Source organism: Scyliorhinus torazame, chromosome 11 (assembly GCF_047496885.1).
Source record: "Scyliorhinus torazame isolate Kashiwa2021f chromosome 11, sScyTor2.1, whole genome shotgun sequence".
In the NCBI taxonomy this organism is placed as follows: domain Eukaryota; kingdom Metazoa; phylum Chordata; class Chondrichthyes; order Carcharhiniformes; family Scyliorhinidae; genus Scyliorhinus; species Scyliorhinus torazame.
Genome location: NC_092717.1, coordinates 57,510,483 through 57,536,142, shown reverse-complemented (window position 1 = coordinate 57,536,142; position 25,660 = coordinate 57,510,483).

Genomic DNA, 25,660 nt, shown 5'->3' with positions numbered 1-25,660 from the left:
GCTGTACCGGGACGGCTGTGTTGTGCGCACCAGTGAGTGTACCAGACGCCTCATCACTAAAGTGCCCAACCGTGGTGAGTGTTTCTGCGATGGTGGAGGGTGTTGGTGACAGCAGTGGCGTTGTGTCGTGCTCTTCGTCCCACTCTGAGTCCATGGCACTTTGGGGTGGGGGTTCGTCTCCACCCATCCACTCTGAGTCACTGTCCGGTATTCCGTCTTCCTGGGTAGTGCTGTCCCGGGTAGGGGTGTCCTGGGTAGAGGTGTCCTGGGTAGTGGTGTCCTGGGTAGTGGTGTCCTGGGTAGTGGTGTCCTGGCTCGGATGTGACGGGGGCCTGTGGCTGTCGCCCTCGTCGCTGGGTGGTCGCTCCCGCACGTGACGGGGGTGTCGTCTCCCTGTTGCTCCAGGTCTCTCCGTCTCCCGTGGTGTGCGAGGGGCATCCTGCGGGCGTCGCATGCTGGAGGGTCCGGGTCTCTCTGTCTCCCGTGGTCTCCGAGGGCCATCCTGCGGGCGTCGCATGCTGGAGGGTCCGGGTCTCTCCGTCTCCCATGGTCTCCGAGGGGCATCCAGCGGGCGTCGCATGCTGGAGGGTGCGGGTCTCTCCGTCTCCTGTGGTCTCCGAGGGGCATCCTGCTGGCGTCGCATGCTGGAGGGTGCGGGTCTCTCCGTCTCCTGTGGTCTCTGAGGGGCATCCTGCGGGCGTCGCATGCTGGAGGGTGCGGGTCTCTCCGTCTCCTGTGGTCTCCGAGGGGCATCCTGCGGGCGTCGCATGCTGGAGGGTGCGGGTCTCTCCGTCTCCTGTGGTCTCCGAGGGGCAATCTGCTGGCGTCGCATGCTGGAGGGTGCGGGTCTCTCCGTCTCCTGTGGTCTCTGAGGGGCATCCTGCGGGCGTCGCATGCTGGAGGGTGCGGGTCTCTCCGTCTCCTGTGGTCTCCGAGGGGCAACCTGCGGGCCGTCTGCATTTGCGGGGATGGGTGCCTGGACGTTTGGTCCTGCGATACACAATGAAGCATGCATGGTTAGACATCAGGCAGTGATCAGGTGATACGGGGGAGGGGGATATAGGGGAGGGGGGATATGGGGACGGGCTGTCGGTGGCTCACTCGCTAGTATGCCCCCGACCTCTGCATCAGCAACCTCCCGGTCCTCAGGTCCGCCAGCCAGTTCCAGGGCTCTTTCCTCGTGTTCGGTCAGTGGCCTCTCATCAGCGGGCCCTCCTCCAGTCCTCACATGCTCCCTATTGTTGTGTGTGCACTTCTCCTGTGGGGGGGGGGGCGGCAGGGGTAAAAGGCAACAGTGTTAGGCAGGTATATGAATGCACGCCATCGGTTGCGCGTGCATTGCAGAGGTTAAGGTTAGGGCTGGATTCACTTGGGGATATGGGGGATATGGGGAGGGGGGATATGGGGGAGGGGGGGATATGGGGGATGGGGGATATGGGGGAGGGGGGATATGGGGAGGGGGGATATGGGGGATATGGGGGAGGGGGGGATATGGGGGATATGGGGGAGGGGGGATATGGGGAGGGGGATATGGGGGAGAGGGGATATGAGGGATATGGGGGAGGGGGGATATGGGGAGGGGGGATATGGGGGATATGGAGAGGGGGATATGGGGAGGGGGGATATGGGGGATATGGGGGAGGGGGATATGGGGGATATGGGGGAGGGGGGATATGGGGGAGGGAGATATGGGGAGGGGGATATGGGGGAGGGGGGATATGGGGGAGGGGGGATATGGGGGATATGGGGAGGGGGGATATGGGGGATATGGGGGAGGGGGGATATGGGGGAGGGGGGATATGGGGGAGTGGGGATATGGGGGAGGGGGATATGGGGGAGGGGGGATATGGGGGAGGGGGGATATGGGGGAGGGGGGATATGGGGGATATGGGGGAGGGGGGATATGGGGGAGGGGGGATATGGGGGATATGGGGGAGGGGGATATGGGGGAGGGGGGATATGTGGGATATGGGGGAGGGGGGATATGGGGGATATGGGGGAGGGGGGATATGGGGGATATGGGGGAGGGGGGATATGGGGGAGGCTCACCCTGCCTGCTCTGACGAGGTCGTTCACCTTCTTGTAGCACTGGGTGCCTGTCCATGCTGTCAGGGCCACTGCGGTGATGGCCTCTGCCACTTCCCTCCACAGACGCCGGCTGTGGCATGGGGCAACTCTGCCCGGGATACTGGGCGTCCCTCCTCTGCTCCACCGCGTCCAGGAGCACCTCCACATCGCGTGACTCGAACCTCGGGGCTGAGCGACGGCCAGCCATCCAGTCGGGTGTTCCGGTCGGGTGTTCCGGTCGGGTGGGGGGGAGCAGTGCGGCCTTATGAGCCGTCACGCCGTGCAGCGGGTATGACGCTGCATGGCGTGAACCACTGCGCAAGCGCGGATCCCGTTACGTCGCTGCTAGCCCATTTCGGGCCGGAGACTATCGACCCATTTTTCCGACGTGACGCAAGTCGGATTTGCGCCGTTTTTTGCGCCGATCGGCGGATTTTCCGCCGATAACAGAGAATTTCGCCCAATATAAGGGGCGCGATTCTCCACTCCCACGCCGGTTGGGAGAATTGCCTGGGCCGCCGAAATTTCCGGGGACGCCGGTCCGACGCCCTCCCGCGATTCTCCCAAGCGGCGGGAACGGGCCGGTCGAGTTTCGCTGGCCGCAGGCCGGAGAATCGCCGGAGACACCCAAAATGGCGATTCTCCGGCACCCCCGCTATTCTGAGGCCCAGATGGGCCGAGCGGCCAGGCCAAAACGGGGGGTTCCCCCCAGCGCCGTCCACACCTGGTCACTACAGTCGTGGGCAGTGCATGAACGCTGGGGGGGCGGCCTGTGGGGGGCGAGGGGGGATCCTGCACCGGGCTTCACCTTGAATGAGGGGTGGCCTGCGATCGGTGCCCACCGATCGTCGGGCCGTCCTCTCTGAAGGAGGACCTCCTTCCTTCCGCGGCCCCGCAAGATCTGTCCCCCATCTTCTTGCGGGGCGGATTTGGATAGGATGGCAACCACGCATGCGCGGGTTGGCGCCGGCCAATCTGCGCATGCGCGGATGACGTCCGTTATGCGGCGCTGGCCGCGTCATCTATGCGGCGCCGCTTTTACGCGGGCGACAAGGCCTGGTAGATGACGCGGCCCCGGTACTGGCCCATTGTCAGGGCCTGAATCGGTCAGGACCGGGGCCGTTCCGCGCCGTCGTGAACCTCGACGGCGTTCACGACGGCGCGGCCACTTCGGCGTGGGGGTGGAGAATCCCGCCCAAGAATCCTGGAAAGCAGTTTGAAATCTTGCATTCTGTAGGAAAGATCGTGACTGTTTCAAATGTGTTCTACCAATTAAGATCACAACATGCATTTAAATGATACTTTTTACGCAGTAAGACATCCAAAGACACTTCACAGAAATGTAGTCAAAGAATCTGACACTAGGGTGGCACGTGACGCAGTGGTTAGCCTGGGACTGCGGCGATGAGGACCCTGGTTCGAATCTCAGCCCTGGGTCACTGTCCATGTGGAGTTTGCACATTCTCCCCGTGTCTAATGGGTTTCACCCCCACAACCCTAAATGTCCTGGTTAAATGGATTGGCCACGCTAAATTGCCCCTTAATTGGAAAAAAAATAATTGGGTACTCTAAATTTATTTTTTTTAAACTGATACTGAGTTCATAAAAAGATATTAGGACATGTAACTAAAGGCTTCTCAAAGAGTGTTTTAAAGAGTGTCTTAAAGCAAGAGAACAGGATTGAGAAAATGAAAGGTTTACACAAGGAATTCTAGAGCTTCAAACCAAGGCAGCTGAAGGTCAGTGGCGGAGGAATGAAAATTGGGAAATACATGGGGCCAGAATTGGAGGAGCACCAAGATTTCTTGAAATGAAATGAAAATGAAATGAAAATCGGTTATTGTCACAAGTAGGCTTCAAATTAAGTTACTGTGAAAAGCCTAGTCGCCACATTCCGACGCCTGTTCGGCGAGGCTGGTACGGGAATTGAACCGTGCTGCTGGCCTGCCTTGGTCTGTTTTCAAAGCCAGCGATTTAGCCCTGTGAATGGTGAGGTCATACAGGCATTTGAGATCAAGGATGAGAATTTTAACACCATGCCATTGCTTGATTGGGAGCCAAGGAAGGTCACCAAGCACAAAATGCGTGAGGGGAGGGGAATCTTTTACAATAGCAGCTAACACAGGGGCCAGGAATGGAAGCTGGGTGGTTAGCAGTTTGATGGGAATAGGTTTGACAGCACAGGAGGTGGATGTCAAGGACAAAATGAGGTCAGAGAGGGCATGAAGGGAAAACAGACGGGAAACTATAAAAAGATGTTGGTTCAGGGTGGGAGCAGGGCGGGGCGGGGGGAGGGGGTAACCACAGGGTGACTTTGGCCTGGTCTGCTCGGAGAAGGAAGGGAAGTGTCAGAGTCCGTTGAACGATAGTCTCTATCTTACATCATGGCAGCTGTTCTCAGTTCTATCTGCCTCAACTTGAAAGCCGGCAAACACAGCTGTTGTGTCATTTCAAAGTTCCGACATTCAGAGTGTGAACGTGCTGTTTATTTGTGGCACAAAGTTAAACTAATTGTATCAGCCCCAAGTAAACTTTCAGGGCAGTTTCATTCCAAATTAAAATTGGACTAAACTCAATATTTATGCTGAAGATTTGGCTGAAATTATACTTCTTGGATCATTCAAGTGTCTGAATTCCCTTCGCTGGTGATACATCCTGTTGTAGTTATGCTGGTTTCCTATTTATTTCAGGAATTGGATATTCAATCACCTAAACCTCTTCAGACATTCTGTTCGATGATTTAATTTGTACAATTTTGACAAACAGAAATGAGAGTTGGATGAATTGAGGCTGCAGAGTTGTTTTTTGAAATGAATAATGAAGATATTTTGGACAAGTCACATTACCAATGCAGAGGTGCCAGTAAAATCTGAGGCTAGAAGAACCTGCTGACCAAGATCTGGGGCGAAATTCTCCGTAATCGGCGCGATGTCGCCGACCGGCGCCAAAAGCGGCGCAAATCAGTCCGGCATCACGCCGCCCCAAAGGTGCGGAATCCTCCGCATCTTGGGGGGCCGAGCCCTAACCTTGAGGGGCTAGGCCTGCACCGGACTGATTTCCACCCCGCCAGCTGGCGGAAAAGGCCTTTGGTGCCCCGCCAGCTGGCGTGGAAATGACATTGCCGGGCGGCGCATCCGCGGGAACGTTAGCGGCCGCTGACGGCATTCCCGCGCATGCACAGTGGAGGGAGTCTCTTCCGCCTCCGCCATGGTGGAGACCGTGGCGAAGGCGGAAGTGAAAGAGTGCCCCCACGGCACAGGCCCGCCCGCGGATCGGTGGGCCCCGATCGCGGGCCAGGCCACCGTGGGGGCACCCCTGGGGCCAGATCGCCCCCAGCCCCCCCCAGGCCCCCGAAGCCCGCCCGCGCCCCCTTGTCCCACCGGTAAGAGAGGTGGTTTAATCCACGCCGGCGGGACAGGCATTCTAGCAGCGGGACTTCGGCCCATCCGGGCAGGAGAATCGCGGGGGGGGGGCCTGCCAACCGGCGCGGCGCGATTCCCACCCCCGCCGAATATCCGGTGCCGGAGAATTCGGCAACCGGCGGGGGCGGGATTCACGCCAGCCCTTGGCGATTCTCCGACCCGGCGGGGGGTCGGAGAATCTCGCCCCTGCTTAGTAATCCAAGAGACGTTAGACAGAAATAGTTTAACTCTTGGCAAACTACATAACTGACCCCTCCATCAGAGTAGCATGGTTTTATGAAGGGTAAATCGTGTTTGACTAATTTTCTAGAGTTCTTTGAAGATGTAACAAGCCAAGTGGAGAATGGGCATCCTGTAGATGTCGCATGACAGGGGCGTCATTCTCCGACCTCCCAGCGGGTCGGAGAATGGCCGTTGGCCGCCGTGAATCCCGCTCCCGCCGGTTGCCGAAGTCTCCGAAGGGAGAAAAGTCGGCGGGGCGTTAATGGCGCCGCAGACGTCGGAGAATGGCACGGGTGTGCGCAAGGCAGCCGATTTTGGGCCTGCCAATATTCTCCCGTCCGGATGGGCCGAATTCCCGTCGATGTGATGACCGTTCACGTCGACGTAAATCAAACCTCCTTTTAATCGGCGTCAACCTGTGCTCCAGGTTCACGCCGACCAGCGTGGAGGTGAGTGACGGCCTGGGGGGTTGGCCGCTGGGCAGGCGATGGCGTGGCCGCAGTCTGAATGTGTGGGGAGAGGTGTGTCTAGGGTTGTATGTGTGTGTGTGCGGCGGGGAGGGGGTGGTTAGAGTGGGCTGGGCTCCGGGGGAGTGCCGGGAGGGGGGTCAGTGCCGGGGAGGAGGTTGGGGCCCATGCCGGGGAGGAGGATGGGGGGCCCGTGCCGGGGAGGGGGATGGGGGGTCCGTGCCGGGGAGGGGGATGGAAGGGGGGGCCCGTGCTGGGAGGAGGATGGGGGGCCCGTGCCGGGGAGGAGGATGGGGGGGGCCATGCCGGGGAGGAGGATGGGGTCCGTGCCGGGGAGGAGGATGGGTGGTCTGTGCCGGGAGGAGGATGGGGTCCGTGCCGGGGAGGAGGATGGGGGGCCCGTGCCGGGGAGGAGGATGGGGGGCCCGTGCCGGGGGCGGATGGGGGGGGTTCCGTGCCGGGGAGGAGGATGGGGGGCCCGTGCCGGGGAGGAGGATGGGGTCCGTGCCGGGGAGATGGATGGGGGGTCCGTGCCGGGGAGGAGGATGGGGGTGCCCGTGCCGGGGAGGGGGATGGGGGGGTGGGGATCCGTGCCGGGGAGGAGGATGGGGGGTCCGTGCCGGGGAGGAGGATGGGGTCTGTGCCGGGGAGGAGGATGGGGGGGCCAGTGCCGGGGAGGGGGATGGGGGGGGGGGTCCGTGCCGGGGAGGAGGATGGGGGGCCCGTGCCGGGGAGGGGGATGCGAGGGCAAGTGAGTTGGTCCACCTGGCCAGGTGCCAGCCTCCAACAGTTGGACCCATGCGGTCCATGCCACCTGGCTGGGGGGAGGAGGGGATATGGGCAATGATGACATGTCGTCGTTTCCCCCCCCCACCAGGCCGTCATGTTTTCCGATCATCCAGCGATGTTGGCCGCCGTGGCGGCAGCCGCTAATGTCTATGTTGCCCTGGATGAGGAGGAGGAGGAGCGTGCCAGAGAGGCGGCGGCAGTCGCCCAGGCTGGAGGGACACCTGACCGACAGGACTAGGAGGGGGAGGAGGACGTCGCGGCCCCATGGCAACGGAGGCACCCGAGGGCGCCCCGCGTGTACCGGCAGTCATACCAGGACCTCACGGACCGGGAATGCAGGAGGAGACTCCGGATGAGGCGGGAAACAGTGGCACACATCTGCCACCTGCTGGCACACCTGTCACCGCGTGGCACTTGCGGGGGACACCCTCTCCCCCTGTCCGTCAAAGTTACGGTGGCCCTGAACCTTTATGCAACGGGGGTCATTCCAGGCACCGAGTGGGGACCTGTCCGGCATATCGCAGACATCGGTGCATCCGGGCAATGACAGATGCCCTATATGCCATGGCGCACCGCTACATCCGCTTCCCTGTGGACCGGGCCAGCCAAGATGCCCGGGCCGTGGGCTTCTCTGCCATGGCTGGGTTCCCCATGGTCCAGGGCGCGATTGATGGGATGCACGTCGCCGTGCGGCCACCTGCAGATAACAGGGCCATGTTCACCAATAGGAAGGGGACCTATTCGATGAACATACAGGTGGTCTGCGACCACCGCATGATGATCCTGCACGTCTGCGCCCGTTACCCAGGCAGTGTACACGACTCATACGTGTTGTCGCGGTCATCCATCCCCGGCATGTACGAGGGACGCCATCCCCGGCTGAGGGGCTGGTTGCTGGGCGACAGGGGCTACCCATTGCGATCGTGGCTGATGACGCCTATACGGAGACCACGCAATGAGGCGGAGAACCGCTACAGTGATGCCCATGTAGCGACAAGGGGAGTGATAGAGAGGTGCTTTGGCGTGCTGAAGTTGCGTTTCAGGTGCCTGGACCTCTCTGGGGGCGCCCTCCAGTATCGGTCAGATAGGGTCGGCCGCATCATTGTGGTGTGCTGCGTCCTGCACAACATAGCCCAGCAGAGGGGCGATATGCCGCAGGCAGAGGAGGGCGGAGTGGAGGAGCAGCAGGAAGAGGCGCAGTCCTCCCCAGATGAGGGGGATGGGGGCAATGGTCAGGGCAGACGGGCTAGACACAGGCGGGTGGCTGTCCATCGTTACCGGCTGGCCCAGCAGGCATGGGACAGGCTGATAGCCGCCCGCTTCACTGACTAGATGGGCGTGGGAATCGGGTAGTACGGCCACAGACCGCACACCATAGCAACAGCCGACCACCCACACCCCCCCACCCATCCACCCATCCAGCACCCTCACCCCCCTCCCCAACCCCACACACCCCACCTGCATGCACACCACCCCCCCCATTGCCGATCCACCTGCGGCACAACGGGCCGGGCTCACACAGTTGCGGGTGGACGCGTGTCTATTGCAGGCCATGAAGGATATGACAACCCACCCTGCGATGAGCTCCTGGCACCACATCGTTGGACTATGTCTGACCCATGGCCACAGTACCACCATCCACCCGGACCATCCCTGCATGCGGCTGTGACACTGCAGCGCACGGTCCCTTCCTCTGCCCGGGGGGATGTTGATGGCGGCCCAGGGGGAAGAGGCAGACTCACCTGGGGCTGAGGTAAGACCACCCCTCACACACACACTTGCGCTCAACGTACATGACACCCCCGCACGCTTTGGACAGAGCACAAAGGCAGCTTCTGTAGGTGTAACATTGGCTTTAATAACCAAAGGAGTTCATGCACGTGCCCTAGCCCCTAAAACTCATCTGTGCCCTGCACCCGTGCCAACTTACTCAGTGTCTAATTGTTTGGCCTTACGTGCCCTTTGACTACGTCTACGTGGTTCCCCAGACGGTACAGCAGAACTGGTGGTGGACTCCTGTGATTCCTGCCCTCTGACACGGGATCCCTTTGGCGGCCGTTTCCTGGGGTGTCCTGGCCTAGATGGGCCAGGCTGCGGCCCGGGCGACTGGGATGGTGAGCTGCCAGCCTGTCCTGCCCGTTGCCTACCCGATGCACCTGGGATGGAAGGGGGGGGAGTCCGAGGTGCCGCGGTGTTCCGGGACCTCCCCTACAGGGGGACCCGGGACGGACCACACCACCTCCTCCTCCCTCGGGGGGCCCGATGGCCCCCAGGCCTCTACATGGGTGGGGAATGCGAACGGACTGGCCATCCGACGCCCCCCCCAACATCTGGCACTGCCAGTCCTGGAGGCCCGTGCTGGTATCGACAGGGGTCTGCAGGTTTGCAGCCATGGAGCCCAGGGTATTGGCAAACCCTGTCTGTGACTGTGCGACGCCGGCTCGAACATGGCCAATGGCGCCGATGCCCTCAACGATGGCCTGCTGAGACTGGGCTATGGCCTGCAGAGACTGGGCTATGGCCTGCAGAGACTGGGCCATGGCATTGAGCGCCTCTGCCACCTGGCGCTGGCACTGGCTCATGGCCTCCTGTGAGAGGGCAGCCATGTCCTGGGCCACAGACGCCGCCTGCACGGAAAGCCCCAGGCTTCGCAAACCGTTCCCCATGTCTGACACCGTCGCACCCATTGCCTCCACCGCAGACGCCACCCGTGCGGTGTCGGCCTGGGTGGCACGCATGACCGGCACCACTCCCAGCTCCTAGACGCGGCTGGACACCTCCACCTGCGACTGCAGCCGCCGCAAGCCGGCCGTCACCCTCTTCGCTCGTCTCCGGGTCGGTGGTTGCATCGGATCTATGGGTGGGTGTGGTAACTCCAGGAACCCGGGATCCATCTGGGCGGCAGATGTTCGCTTGGGCTGGGCTGCCCTCCGACCGCCCGGCCCCTCTGCTGCTCCTACCTCCACCTGCTGTACCGAGACGGCTGTGTTGTGCGCACCAGTGAGTGTATCAGACGCCTCATCACTAAAGTGCCCAACCGAGGTGAGTGTTTCTGCGATGGTGGAGGGTGTTGGTGACAGCAGTGGCGTTGTGTCGTGCTCTTCGTCCCACTATGAGTCCATGGCATTTTGGGGTGGGGGTTCGTCTCCACGCATCCACTCTGTGTCACTGTCCGGTATTTCGTCTTCCTGGGTAGTGCTGTCCCGGGTAGGGGTGTCCCCGGTAGGGAGTCCTGGGTAGGTGTGTCCTGGATAGTGGTGTCCTGGCTCGGCTGTGACGGGGGCCTGTGCCTGCCCCTCTCGTCGCTGGGTGGCACACGCCTGCGTCGTCGTACCCACACGTGACGGGGGCGTCGTCTCCCTGTTGCTCCAGGTCTCTCCGTCTCCCGTGGTCTCCAAGGGACATCCTGCGGGCGTCGCATGAAGGAAGGTCCGGGTCTCTCCGTCTCCCGTGGTGTGCAAGGGGCATCCTGCGGGCATCGCATGCCGGAGGGTCCGGGTCTCTCCGTCTCCCGTGGTGTGTGAGGGGCATCCTGCGGGCGTCGCATGCCGGAGGGTCCGGATCTCTCCGTCTCCCGTGGCCTCCGAGGGGCATCCTGTGGGCGGTCTGTATCTGCGGGGATGGGTGCCTCGACGTTTGCTCCTGCGATACACAATGAAGCATGCATGGTTAGACACGCAGGCAGTGACCAGGTGATATGGGGGACGGGGATATAGGGGAGGGGGGATATGGGGACGGGCTGTCGGTGGCTCACTTGCTAGTACGCCCCCGACCTCTGCATCAGCAACCTCCCGGTCGTCAGGTCTGCCAGCCAGTTCCAGGGCCCTTTCCTCGTGTTCGGTCAGTGGCCTCTCATCAGCGGGACTTCCTCCCGTCCTCACATGCTCCCTGGTGTTGTGTGCGCGTTTCTCCTGTGGCGTGGGGGGCGGGTGTGGCAGGGGTAAAAGGCAACAGTGTTAGACAGGTATATGAATGCACGCCATCGGTTGCGCGTGTATTGCAGAGGTTAAGGTTAGGGCTGGATTCACTTGGGGATGTGGGGGATATGGGGGAGGGGGGATATGGGGGATATGGGGGAGGGGGGATATGGGGGATATGGGGAGGGGGATGTGGGGGATATGGGGAGGGGGGATATGGGGGAGGGGGGATATGGGGAAGGGGGGATATGGGGAGGGGGGATATGGGGAGGGGGATATGGGGAGGGGGGATATGGGAAAGGGGGATATGGGGGAGGGGGGATATGGGGGAGGGGGGATATGGGGAGGGAGGATATGGGGATATGGGGAAGGGGATATGGGGGAGGGGGGATATGGGTGAGGGGGATATGGGGAGGGGGATATGGGGGAGGGGGGATATGGGGGATATGAGGGAGGGGGGATATGGGGGAGGGGGATATGGGGGATATGGGGAGGGGGGATATGGGGAAGGGGATATGGGGGAGGGGGGACATGGGGGAGGGGGATATGGGGGATATGGGAGGGGGATATGGGGAGGGGGGATATGGGGAAGGGGGATATGGGGAGGGGGATATGGGGGATATGGGGGAGGGGGGATATGGGGGATATGGGGGAGGGGGGATATGGGGAAGGGGGATATGGGGGAGGGGGGATATGGGGAGGGGGGATGTGGGGGATATGGGGGAGGGTGGATATGGGGAGGGGGATATGGGGGAGGGGGATATGGGGGAGGCGGGATATGGGGGAGGGAGGATATGGGGGAGGGGGGATATGGGGGAGGCGGGATATGGGGGAGGGAGGATATGGGGGATATGGGAGGGGGAGGGAGGATATGGGGAGGGGGATATGGGGAGGGGGATATGGGGGAGGGGGATATGGGGAGGGGGATATGGGGGAGGGGGAATATGGGGGATATGGGGTAGGGGGATATGGGGGAGGGGGGATATGGGGGAGGCGGGATATGGGGAGGGAGGATATGGGGGATATGGGAGGGGGATATGGGGAGGGGGGATATGGGGAATGGGGATATGGGGGGGATATGGGGGATATGGGGGAGGGGGGATATGGGGGATATGGAGGAGGGGGGATATGGGGAAGGGGGATATGGGGGAGGGGGGATATGGGGAGGGGGGATGTGGGGGATATGGGGGAGGGTGGATATGGGGAGGGGGATATGGGGGAGGGGGATATGGGGGAGGGGGGATATGGGGACTTGGGGACGGGGGTATATGGGGGATATGGGGATATGGGGAGGGGGGATATGGGGGATATGGGGAGGGGGGATATGGGGAGCGGAATATGGGGGATATGGGGAGGGGGATATGGGGGATATGGGGAGGGGGGATATGGGGAGGGGGATATGGGGGATATGGGGGAGGGGGTATATGGGGGATATGGGGGAGGGGGATATGGGAGATATGAGGGAGGGGGATATGGGGGATATGGGGGAGGGGGGATATGGGGGAGGGGGAATATGGGGAGGGGGGATATGGGGGAGGGGGGATATGGAGGAGGGGGAATATGGGGAGGGGGTTATGGGGGATATGGGGGAGGGGGAATATGCGGAGGGGGGATATGGGGGAGGGGGGATATGGAGGAGGGGGAATATGGGGAGGGGGATATGGGGAGGGGGGATATGGGGAGGGGGGTATATGGGGGTATGGGGGGATATGGGGATATGAGGGAGGGGGGATATGGGGGATATGGGGGAGGGGGGATATGGGGGAGGGGGAATATGGGGGAAGGGGGATATGGGGGAGGGGGATATGGGGGAGGGGGGAATATGGGAGGGGGGATATGGGGGATATGGGGAGGGCGATATGGGGGATATGGGGAGGGGGATATGGGGGAGGGGGATATGGGGGAGGGGGGATATGGGATAGGGCTGGATATGGGGGATATGGGGAGGGGGGATGTGGGGGAGGGTGGATATGGGGGATATGGGGGAGGGGGACATGGGAATATGGGGGAGGGGGATATGGGGGATATGGAGGAGGGGGGATATGGGGATGGGGATATGGGGGAGGGGGATATGGGGAGGGAGATATGGGGGAGGGGGATATGGGGGAGGGGGATATGTGGGAGGGGGGATATGGGGAGGTGGGATATGGGGAGGGGGATATGGGGAGGGGGATATGGGGGATATAGGGGGGATATGGGGGATATGGGGGAGGGGGGATATGGGGAGGGAGATTATGGGGGATATGGGGGAGGGGGGATATGGGGGATATGGGGAGGGGGAATATGGGGGATATGAGGGAGGGGGATATGGGGGAGGGGGATATGGGGAGGGGGGATATGGGGAGGGGGGATATGGGGAGGGGGGATATGGGGGAGGGGGTATATGGGGAGGGGGGATATGGGGGATATGGGGGAGGGGGGAATATGGGAGGGGGGATATGGGGGATATGGGGAGGGGGATATGGGGGATATGGGGAGGGGGATATGGGGGACATGTGGGAGGGGGATATGGGGGATATGGGGAAGGAGGGATATGGGGAAGGGGGGATATGGGGTAGGGCGGGATATGGGGGATATGGGGAGGGGGGATATGGGGAGGGGGATATGGGGGATATGGAGGAGGGGGGATATGGGGATGGGGAATATGGGGATATGGGGAGGGGGGATATGGGGAGGGGTATATGGGGAGGGGGGATATGGGGGATATGGGGGAGGGGGGATATGTGGGAGGGGGGATATGGGGAGGGGGGATATGGGGAGGGGTGATATGGGGGAGGGGGATATTGGGAATATGGGGAGGGGGATATGGGGGATATGGGGGAGGGGGGATATGAGGGAGGGGGATATGGGGATATGGGGGAGGGGGGATATGGGGGATATGGGGAGGGGGAATATGGGGGATATGAGGGAGGGGGGATATGGGGTAGGGGGGATATGGGGAGGGGGATATGGGGGATATGGGGGAGGGGGGATATGGGGAGGGGGGATATGGGGGAGGGGGATATGGGGGAGGGGGATATGGGGAGGGGGATATGGGGATATGGGGAGGGGGATATCGGGGATATGGGGGAGGGGGGATATGTGGGAGGGGGAATATGGGGGATATGGGGGAGGGGGAATCTGGGGGATATGGGGGAGGGGGGAATATGGGGAGGGGGGATATGGGGGATATGGGGAGGGGGGATATGGGGGATGGGGGATATGGGGGAGGGGGATATGGGGGAGGGGGGAAATGGGGGATATGGGGGAGGGGGATATGGGGGATATGGGGGAGGGAGGGAAATGGGGGATATGGGGGAGGGGGGATATGGGGGATATGGGGGAGGGGGATATGGGGGAGGGGGGATATGGGGGAGGGGGGATATGGATATCGGGCAGGGGGAGGCTCACCCTGCCTGCTCTGATGAGGTTGTTCACCTTCTTGTGGCACTGGGTGCCTGTCCGTGGTGTCCGGGCCGCAGCGGTGACGGCCTCTGCCACCTCCCTCCACAGACGCCGGCTGTGGCGTGGGGCAACTCTGCGGCCGTGCCCGGGATACAGGGATACAGGATACGGGATACAGGAGATTTCGCAACGATTTTTGCGGCGTGCCGCAAGTCGCATTTGCACCGTTTTTTGCATCAATCGGCGTACTTTGCACCGTTAACGGAGAATTTCGCCCCAGGACTTACAGAAGTCATTTGATAAAGTGCCGCACAAAAGGTTAATACACAAAGTATCACACGGATTAGGGGTAATTTATTAGCTTGGATGTAAGACTGGCTGACTGACAGAAAGCAGAGAGTCAGGATAAATGGGTCTTTTTCTGGTTGGCAAGATGTAACTTGTGGATTGCTACAAGGTTTGCTCCTTGGGCTACAACTACATATATTAATGACTTAGATGTAGGGATAGAAATTTGCAGGTGACACTAAAATAGTTGGGATAGTAGGTTGCAATGAGGAAATAAGAAATTTACAAATGGATATAGATAGGTTAGTTGAGTGCGGCAACTGGAGTTTAATGTGGATAAGTGTGATGCTATCTATTTTGGTCAGAAAAATGGAAAGGCAACTTATAATCTAAATGTAGAGAAACATCTGAGTGCTTCGGTGCAGAGGAAGCTCGGTGTCCTCATACTTGAAGACTAGAAAACTAGCATGCAGGTACAGCAGGTAATAAGGAAGGCAAACGGAATTTTGGCCTATATAGCTAAAGGAATAGAATCTAAAAGTAGGGAAGCGTTGCTGCAACTGCACAAGGCATTGGTGAGAGTGCACCTGGAGTACAGTGTAAGTTTTGGTCCCCTTCTTTGAGGAAAGATTTAGCTGCATTTGAGACAGTTCAACGGAGATTCACTAGATTGATTCCAGAGATGAGGGCGGGATTCTCCGTCCCACCACACCCGTTTTCTCCATCCCAGCAGCTGGCCAATGGGGTTTCCCATGGTGGCACACCCATGCCATCATGAATCCATGGGTGTGAGTTCGCTGCCGGCAAAACGAAGGATCCCACGAATGGAGAATCCAACCTGAGGATTTTGTCTCATGAAGAGAGATTGAGGGCAGCACGGTGGTGCAGTGGTTACACTACTGCCTCACGGCATGGAGGTCCCAGGTTCGATCCTGGCTCTGGGTCACTGTCCATGTAAGTTTGCACATTCTCCCCTTGTTCGCCCCCACAACCCAAAGATGTGCAGTGTAGGTGGACTGGACATGCAAAATTGCCTCTGAATTGGAAAAAGTGAATTGGGTACTCTAAATTTATTTTTTAAAAATGAAGAGAGATTGAGCAGTATAGGCCTATACTCTCTCAAGTTTAGAAGAATGAGAGGAGATCTAATTGAGGTATGTAAGAAGATAAAAGGTATTGACAAAGTAAATGGAGAGTAAATGCTTCCTCTTGTGGGGCAATTTTGAACAAGAGGTCATGGTTTTAGGATAAGGAATAGCAGATTTAAAACAGAGATGAGGGGCGCGATTCTTCGACCCCCCACCGGGTCGGAGAATCGCCGGGGGCCGGTGTGAATCCCGCCCCCGCTGTGTCGCGAATTCTCCACCACCGGAGATTCGGTGGGGGCGGGCATCGCGGCGCGCCGGTCGGCGGGAATCCCCCGGCGATTCTCCGGTCCGCGATGGGCCTAAGTCCCGCCGCTGTCAACCCACGTCAGCCGGCGTGGATTGAACGACCTTTGGGAAAGCGGGACATGGCAGCGCGGGCTGGCTCCGGGGTCCTGGGGGGGGGCACCGGGCCATCTGGCCCCTGGGGGTGCCCCCACGGTGGCCTGGCCCGCGATTGGGGCCCACCGATCCGCGGACGGGCCTGTGCCGTGGGGGCACTCTTTTCCTTCCGCCTTCGCCATGGTCTCCACCATGGCGGAGGCGGAAGAGACCCCCTCCACTGCGCATGCGCGGGAATGCCGTGAGCGGCCGCTGACGCTCCCGCGCATGCGCCGCCCGGCAAAATCACTTTTGCTCCAGCTGGCGGGGCATCAAAGGCCTTTCCCGCCAGCTGACGTGGTGGAAATCAGTCCGGCTCGGGCCTAGCCCCTCAAGGTGAGGGCTCGGCCGCTCAAGATGCGGAGACTTCCGCACCTTTGGGGCGGCGTGATGCCGGACTGATTCGTGCCGTTTTTGGCGCCGGTCAGCGGACATCACGCCAATATCGGAGAATCCCGCCCGAGGAGAAATTACTTCTCTCAAAGGTCATGAAATTGTGGAATTCACTACCCCAAAGTGCAGTAAATGCCGGGACTTTGAGTAAATTTAAGGAGGAGGTAGATTTGCAATTAGCAATTGATGTGTTGGGTACTCTGGATCTGTGGAGACTGCGTTTACCTGAGCAGTAACATAGACAGGCTACCAATACTTGTAATAGTACAACTCTATTTTATTTAACGAAGAGCTGTTAAACATACTTGCAATGTGGGTCGACACTATGTTAGATTGACTGAAAACCAATGCCTAACCTGACCAGCCTATACTGCTAGCACATGGTGGATGTTTGGGCTACTGACCGCGGGCTCTGTCTGTCTCAGAGGCTGCATCCCGAATGAGCGGGAAAACTAGTGCCCTCTGTCTTTATAGTGACCGTGCCCTAACTGGTGATTGGCTGCTGTGTCGTGTGTGTTGATTGGTCTTGCAGTGTGTCAGTCAGTGTGTGTCTCTGCACCATCATATACTGATGTGTATATTATGACAGTAATGGGTCAAAGGGTCGTTGAGTACAGACAGGAAAGTGGCGTTGAGGCCGAGAGGAGATTAGCCACGATCGAATTCAATGGGGGAGAAGGCTCGAGGGGCTGAATTGCCTACTCCTGATCCTAGTTCTTATGTTCTGACACCCCCGACCCCCACGGCTAACCCTCCCAACCTGACCTGACCTGACTACCCATGGGCCACCTGCTACCTCACCCAAATTCTTGGAGATTTGTTCAGATGACATTCTGGCCATGTGATATCTGACCATGGGAGGTCTGACATCTGGGGTGAGATTCTCCGACCCCCCGCCGGGTCGGAGAATCGCCGGGGGCTGGCGTGAATCCCGCCCCCGCCGGTTGCAGAATTTTCCGGCATGGAGATTCGGAAGGGGCGGGAATCGCGCTGCGCCGGTTGGCGGGCCCCCCCCCTGCGATTCTCCGGCCCGGATGGGCTGAAGTCCTGCTGCTAGAATGCCTGTCCCACCGGCGTGGATTAAACCATCTCTCTTACCGGTGGAACAAGGCGGCGCGGGCGGGCTCCGGGGTCCTGGGGGGGGGCGTGGGGCGATCTGGCCCCGGGGGGGTTCTCCCACGGTGGCCTGGCTCGCGATCGGGGCCCACCGTTACGCGGGCGGGCCTGTGCCGTGGGGGCACTATTTTCCTTCCGCCTTCGCCACGGTCTCCACCTGGCGGACGCTGAAGAGACTCCCTCCACAGCACATGCGCGGGGATGCCGTGAGCGGCCGCTAACGCTCCCGCGCATGCGCCGCCCGGCAATGTCATTTCCGCGCCAGCTGCGGGGCACTTCTGCCAGCTGGCGGGGCGGAAATCAGTCTGGCGCAAGGTTAGGGCTCGGCCGGTCAAGGGGCGGAGGATTCTGCACCTTTGGGGCGGCGCGATGCCGGATTGATTTGCGCCGTTTGTGGCGTCGGTCGGCGGACATCGCGCTGATACCGGAGAATTTCACCCCTGCTTCTTGATCAAAACATTATTCAAGTCAGATTGTAGTTTTACTTTGTACCCCAATAACCGCACATGATGAAGGATCCCAGGTCAATAGCCTTTAGTTCAGAAACATTCTTCTTCCCTTACACCGCATTTCCTTCAGGGGGAATCCTTAGTTTCCATTCCATAATTCTTTGTTTAGTTGCCAGTGGAAGTAATCATTTACTATTTACCCATGGTAATGTCCCAGATTTTCACTTCCCCTTCTACTGTCTGCTCCTGTCTCAGTGCCATTCCAACTCGTCAAGTTGCTCATGCTGTAGAAAATGTTTGTTCCATAACTATGCCATATTCCCTTATGGACGATAAGGGAATAGTGTAGATGGGCTTTAGAGTGGTTTCACAGGTCGGCGCAACATCGAGGGCCGAAGGGCCTGTACTGCGCTGTAATGTTCTATGTTCTATGTTCTAATTTCCCATTTTCCCTCGTGCCCCAATCCCCTTTGAGATACAAGTTAATAATATTTACTGTTCTTCACTTAAGTGTCTGTGTTCCATTTGGTCAGATTGTGATTGATCTCCCACTGCCCCTCTGCCCCAGAAACTGTGCGGAGGCAACACACTGGATGCCGGGTGTGAAGACAGGCTGTGTGAAAGGCCTACCTTGGTGTTCCGGGACTTCATTGCAGCTGTTAAAAGAACAATAAACCAAAATAAAGTCCTTTTTCCCCCACCTCCTCACACCACTGCAGGCCTGACACCCCACCCATGCCAGCCCATGTCACCTCATAACCCCCACCCACCACCATGGCACCCATATTCTCCATGTCAACCTATGACCCGCTATCCACCCCATTCCACTTTATAGCTCCAATGCCAACTTAGTGTCAACTCACGCCAACTTATGGCCCCCACTCACCACCTTTATACTCTCCATGTCAATTTACCCAATATTCATCAATGCAGTTCTCAGTCGACATTTTGAACGTTATTTTATTTTATCTCCACATAGTTCCTATTTTTAAAATCATTCATAAAATAACTACATTTATATTCTTTCAAGTGCTTAACCCCTTGTAAATAAACATTCTAACATGCTTGATCCATGTTTGTTCACCCTTGACTCGTGGGCCAAATATAGCCCCGAGGCATTTTAATCCAGTCCGCGACACCTTTGAACTTGACCACTGAAGAGTTCACTGAAAAATGCTGTGAGCCAGCTCATCCAATGACTGGCTGGATCAGTCAATGTATGGAGAACGTAGTCTGTGATTGGACAGTCATGACACAGTCAGTTGCTGGGTAAGTTTTAGTTCTCAGTTTCTGCCTGCAGGGCTCTCAGAGCAACTGGTAAGTATAGAAGAGGCAGATTGGAGCAGATGCAATGGGTTTGGAGGAGGCGATTGGAGCTTGGGGGGGGGGCTCGGCCTTGTGGGATGTGGGGCAGATTTCAGGAGTGATACATGAGGCCAGCAATTCAATTTCAGTCAGGTCTCTGGTGGTCGGTAACGCATTTCAGCCAGGGGAGTGGGGGACATGAACTCAGAATTGGGAGGGATATGGGGGACCTTGGGTGCCCTCATTGTGACTCTGTGCTGGGTGCCGGAAGTGGCGAATGAGAACAGACATCAGGCAACCTCATTTTGCCTCTGAGCAGGGCCCTATTACAATTTGTTATAGGGCCCTCCAGCAATGCAAGGAGATTCCCCAACCAGGCCCTGCCATTGCTATCTTTCAGTGACGATCTATAAACTTTGAACTTTAGCGCTGGTATTGGGGTGAGTTCCCAAGCCAGAGGCACCTGCATTATATGTTATATTTATATTATATACACACTGTTTGCTATTACACTAAGAATGTATAAATCCTAGCCAAAATGGAGGATCACCAGTTGCAGAGGCATCACGGGGTTTACTTGGCCACATTCATGCAGCAGGTCAGTTTACACAGGCACACATGATGACCCATTCAGCAGCTAGACAAGATTAAGACAGGCAGTTGTCTGTGAACAATGGAACAAGCTAACAAAGTCAAAGTGAGGAAGTCTCAGGCTGGAACCAATCATTAAGGAGGAGATGACTGAGCATTTGGAAAGACAAAGCTCAATCTGCCATTGTCAGCATGGTTTTATGAAAGGTAAGTCATGCTTGACAAACTTGCTTGAGTTCTTTGAGGATGTCACCAGCAACGTGGATAATGGGGAACCTGTGGATGTGGTATATCTAGACTTCCAGAAGGCGTTTGACAAGGTGCCGCATAAAAGATTGATCCAGAAGGTGCGATCACAGGGGGTTGGGGTAGAATACTAGATTGGATTGAGGATTGGCTGACGGACAGAAAGTAGAGGAAGTAGAAGTACTTTCACCTGCCAGCTGACTAATGTATGCATATGTTGGTAAAAGTAATATTCTCTGGCTGACGAACTGTAACAAGTGGGATGCCGCAGGATTCAGTCCTTGGATTCACAATCTATATAAATGATCTGCAAGCAGGGACAGAGTGTAACATAGCAAAATTTGTGGATGATATTAAAATAGGTGGGAAAGCAGGCAGTGAAGAGGAGGTACAGATTTTACGTGACAAGGGTCACCTGGACTTGAAACGTTAGCTCTTTTCTCTCCCTATAGATGCTGCCAGCCCTGCTGAGATTTTCCAGCATTTTCTCTTTGGTTTCAGATTCCAGCATCCGCAGTAATTTGCTTTTGTTAGGTAGGGAGGTGGCTTTGAGACCAGGAAGAGATTAGCCATGATCTGATTGAATGACGGAGCAGGCTCGAAGGGTTGAATTGCCTACTTCTGTTCATAACTCCTATGTTCCTAAGCTTGCGAGCTATTGTGAAAACCAAGGGACAGTTGCTATGGATCAGGATAACATCGTTAAGAAACCTCTGCCTGTCCATGAGTTGATAATGCAACCCCACCATGTCTAATAACTAATTTCATTGGATGTATACGTAATCTATAATCTGTACGATTGGTTGGTGTCCAGCCGAAGTGGGCTGAGTAACCTTTGATTTACCTTTGTTCAGTCCAAAGATGTGCAGGTTAGGTGGATTGGCCATGATAAATTGCCCTTAGTGTCCAAAATTGCCCTTAGTGTTGGGTGGGGTTACTGGGTTATGGGGATAGGATAGAGGTGTTGACCTTAGGTGTTCTCTCCAAGAGCCGGTGCAGACTCGATGGGCCGAATGGCCTCCTTCTGCACTGTAAATTCTATGATTCTATGAGAAGCATGGTGTGTCCAGCGGCTCACTGCGCCCGACGTAATCAATAAACTGTTTGGCTTTTGGAGCAGACCCGAGTGTGGAGTGAATCTTCCAGGATTCTTTCCCACGAACACTGGTAACAACATTGTGTTTTTTCTTACCATTATAAGGTTGCACTTTTTCCTGCCCCTTTCATGCAGAGCTTTATTTGAGCTTATTCCCTTGTGGATCTGAAGGGGGATTTGGAAAAGCAACATTTCTAATCCAGGACTGGAAATTATCACCATTGATCAACCACAATATTTATCAATTAATGATGCCCAGCCCGTCAGAACACCGTGCAAACATGAAAAGTAGAGTTGCTTTGGAATGCAGAGTCAAGTCTCCTGAGCTGATGGCTTACTCGCTGTTGAGCATACAGTCCAGAATGTATCTGTTATTCCAGGAAAAAATACATTGTCAAGTGACATTGGACGTGATCTATTGGCCTCGTCACCCCTGATTTGCGATGCGACAAGGTCGGTAAATCTCGCGAGAGGTCCCTTGCGAGATTTACCCGCCTCATCACGCATCGTGAGATCTTGCGATCTAAGTGCCGCCCATTGGGAATACAGCAGTGCCAGGGTACTCGGGTGGCACTGCCAAGATGCCAGGCTGGCATTGCCAAGGTGACATTTTGCCCATGCCTGGGATCGGGCCTGGGGGTGCACTGCCCTTATGAGGTGGGGTACAGGGGACTCGATGGCCCCTAATCGGTGAGTTGGGATATTGGTGGGGGAGGGGTGGTCTGCAGGCCGTGGTGGTGCCATGATTACTTTCTTGCATTGGCGAGTGGAGCCCGTTAATGGGGGAAATGGGACCAAGTGCGGCCTCGGTGGGACGTTCCTCGCTGAGGCCCAGAAATTAAACAGAGTCTCGTTTAATAGCTGTGTTGGTCTTGGTGCTGCCAGTGCCGGGAAACACCTGGCTTAACGTGCCTGAAACAGGGGAGGTATTCTCCGTCCCCCCGCCGGGTCGGAGAATAGCCAGGAGGCGGTGTGAATCTCCCCCCGCAGGCCGCTGAATTCTCCGGCACTGGAGATTCGGCGGGGGCGGGAATCACGCCGCGCTGGTCGGTGGGCCCCCGCGGAGATTCTCCGGCTCGGGATGGGCCGAAGTCCCGCAGCTGCTATGCCGGTCTCGCTGGCGTGAATTGAACCAGGTCCCTTAACGGTGGGACCTGGCAGCGCGAGCGGGCTCCGGGGTCCTGTGGGGGGCGCGGGCCGATCTGGCCCCGGAGGGTGCCCCCACGGTGGCCTGGCTCGCGATCGGGGCCCACCGATCCGCGGGCGGGACTGTGCCGTGGGGGCACTCTTTTGCTACCCGTCGGCCGTGTAGGTCTCCGCGATGGCCGACGCGTAGGTGACCCCCCTCTGCGCATGCGCGCGGATGGCGTCAGTAGCCGCTGACGCTCCCGCGCATGTGCGGACTCCCGCCGGCCGGCGGAGTCCCTTCGGCCCTGGCTGGCGCGGCGCCAAAGGCCTTCCACGCCAGCCGGCAGGGCGCCACCCACTCCCGGGGGGGGCCGAGCCGCAAAGGTACGGGTTTGGCCCCTAAAGGTGCGGAGGAATCCGCACCTATAGGGGCGGGCGAGGTTCACGACACTCCACCCGCCGGGACCCCCTGCCCCGCCGGGTAGGAGAGAAAATTGCGTCCATTATCTTACAAAACATGCAGGCAGATTTGACAGCCTCAGAGATCAGGGGCGGGATGCTCCCATACCCGGCGGAGCGAGGGCTCCCGGCGGGATGGAGTGGCGTGAACCACTCCGGTGTTGGGCCACCCCAAAGGTGCGGAATCCTCCGCACCTTCAGGGGCTAGGCCCGCACCCGGGTGGTTGGAGCCCTGCCGGCTGGCGGTATAGGGGCCTGGCGACACGCCAACCGGCGCCGAAGGGCCTCCGCCGGCCGGTGCAAGTTGGCGCATGCGCGGGAGCGCCAGTGCGTGCTGGCGTCATCCCCGCACATGCGCACATGGAGTCACTTCTGCACCGGGAATGGCAGATGACCAAGGCCTCTGGTGCGGAAGGAATAGAGTGCCTCCACGGCACATGCCCGCCTGCGGATTGGTGGGCCCCGACCGCGGACCAGGCCACCGTGGGGGGCACCTCCCGGGGCCAGATCCCCCCGTGACTCCCCATGAACCCCGGAGCCCGCCTACACCGCCAAGTCCCGCCGGTAAGGGACCAACTCCAATTTACGCCGGCGGGACTGGCATAGAACGGGCGGGGCTTCGGCCCATCGTGGGCCAGAGAATCCAGACAGCCACGGGGCCCATTGAGTCCCGCCGGACCCGGCCATTCTTCGAGGCGGGCGGCGTGACTCGCGTTTTTTTTTGGGGGGGGGGAGAATTGGGAGGACGGCGGGGGCGGGATTCACGTCGACCCCCGGCGATTCTTGCTCTCGGCGGGGGGGGGGGGGTCGGAGAATCCCGCCCCAGGTGAGAATCAACCGGGTGAAATCACTGAAGTGTAATGTCACTGGGTAGCGATTTCTCTCCAAGGTTCTCTCTGTCCGGGGCAGCGACCAAGTGCAGTTTTTTGATTGCCAAGAGAGGGAAAGAATTGTTCAATGGGGAATTGGTAAAAGACGGCTTGGACCTGTTTGCATCTGTGGTATATTCTGATAAACAGCCAATAGTGGAAAAAACAAAACCTTTCACACCAAACTGGTGCGGGAAGAGTGGGTGACCTAGTAGCCTGTATTCAGAGTTCCCTAATCAAAAGACTCAATGGGCGGGATTTACCGGGCACCATGCCACGCGTTTTGCGGTGGCAGGGTTTCCCATTGAATGCCCCCTTTGCCGCCAAGAAATCTGCGACAGGGGTGCGCCATCAGGTCCCGCAAGTGTGAACGGTCGTAAAGTTCCGGCCTGGGATTTAATGACAGCACGGATGGGAGTGATGCCGCTGAACTCACAACCTTTGTGAGGAGAGGTGACAAAAACTTTCAGAGCTGTTGAGGAGCTGCTTGAAGTCTGACCAATGAAAGGCACAACAATGAGGCAGGACATTTTCAATGAAGTGTGGTGTGCCTTGGCAGTATTCAATCTTCCAGAGGACAAACTTTGTGGTCTGACACCCGATGGAGTCTCTTTGATGATAGGTAAACAGAACGGATTCATCAGCCTGATGCTGAAATCAATGTTTCAGGAAGTCATCGCACATCACTGCATCATCCACCAAGGACAGATGTGTGCCCCTGGAGATGAAACATGTGATGAAGAAGGTTCCCTCACCAATTTCATCAGGTCCAAGGGGCTTAATCACAGACAATTCCGAGCCTTTCCCGCAAAAATAAGCTCACAACTTATGGATGTAATTTACTTCTGCCAGGTTCACTGGCTCAGCAAAGCAGCCACATTCACCAGATTCTGGGCACCACTTGAAGAGATAAAAATCTTCACGGCTGGCAATGGAAAGACGTGAGCTTCATGGATGATAATGCGTGGTTGCATGACTTGGCATTCCGAGCTGTCATCACGAGGCGCTCTGCGGACCGGAATGTGAAACAGCAGGGACTGGATCAGTCCATTAACAGGCTATACGAGCATGTTCATGTGTTCATTCAGAAGTTAGAATTGCTTCAGGAAAGGCCAACCATGAAGAAAGTTGTCCATCTCACAACACTCTCCACAAGGCATGCTGAGACAGTGGATAATGAGAGGTACGGCTGCACTGGTCGGTGGCTTGAGAGATGAATTTCATTTCAGGGAGCACTAAAAAGAATCACAGAATCATAGAATTTACGGTGCACAAGGAGGCTATTCGGCCCATCGAGTCCGCACCGGCCCTTCGAAAGAGCACCCTACTTAAGCCCACACCTCCACCCGTCCCCATATACCCATCTAACCTTTTTGGGTACCAAGGGGCAAATTAGCATGGCCAATGCACCTAACCTGCACATCTTTGGACTGTGGGAGGAAACCGGAGCACCCGAAGGAAACACACGCAGACACGGGGAGAAAGTGCAAACTCCACACAGACAGTCACCCAAAGCTGGAATTGAACCTGGGACCCTGGAGCTGTGATGCAGCAGTGCTAACCATTGTGCCACCATGCCACCCAATCGATGAAGCTGTTTGCAGATCCATTTGAGACTGATGCGCCTGATGCCCTGATACATTCCAAATGGAACTAATTTAGATGCAGAATGACAGTACCCTGAATCAAGCTTTTGCAGAGAATAACCTGACATTTTACAGGCACTACGTTCCATCTGATTTGTACCCAAACCCGTCAATACATGCCCGTCACTTCATTGTGTTGTTTGACAGCACATATTGCTTCAAGCAATTTTATTTACAAATGAATAGCTTTAAATCCAAAGCAAGGTCATTGCTGACAGACAGGCATCTATCGGGACTACTCCACATTGACACCTTAAGTGTGCAGACGGACACTGACTTC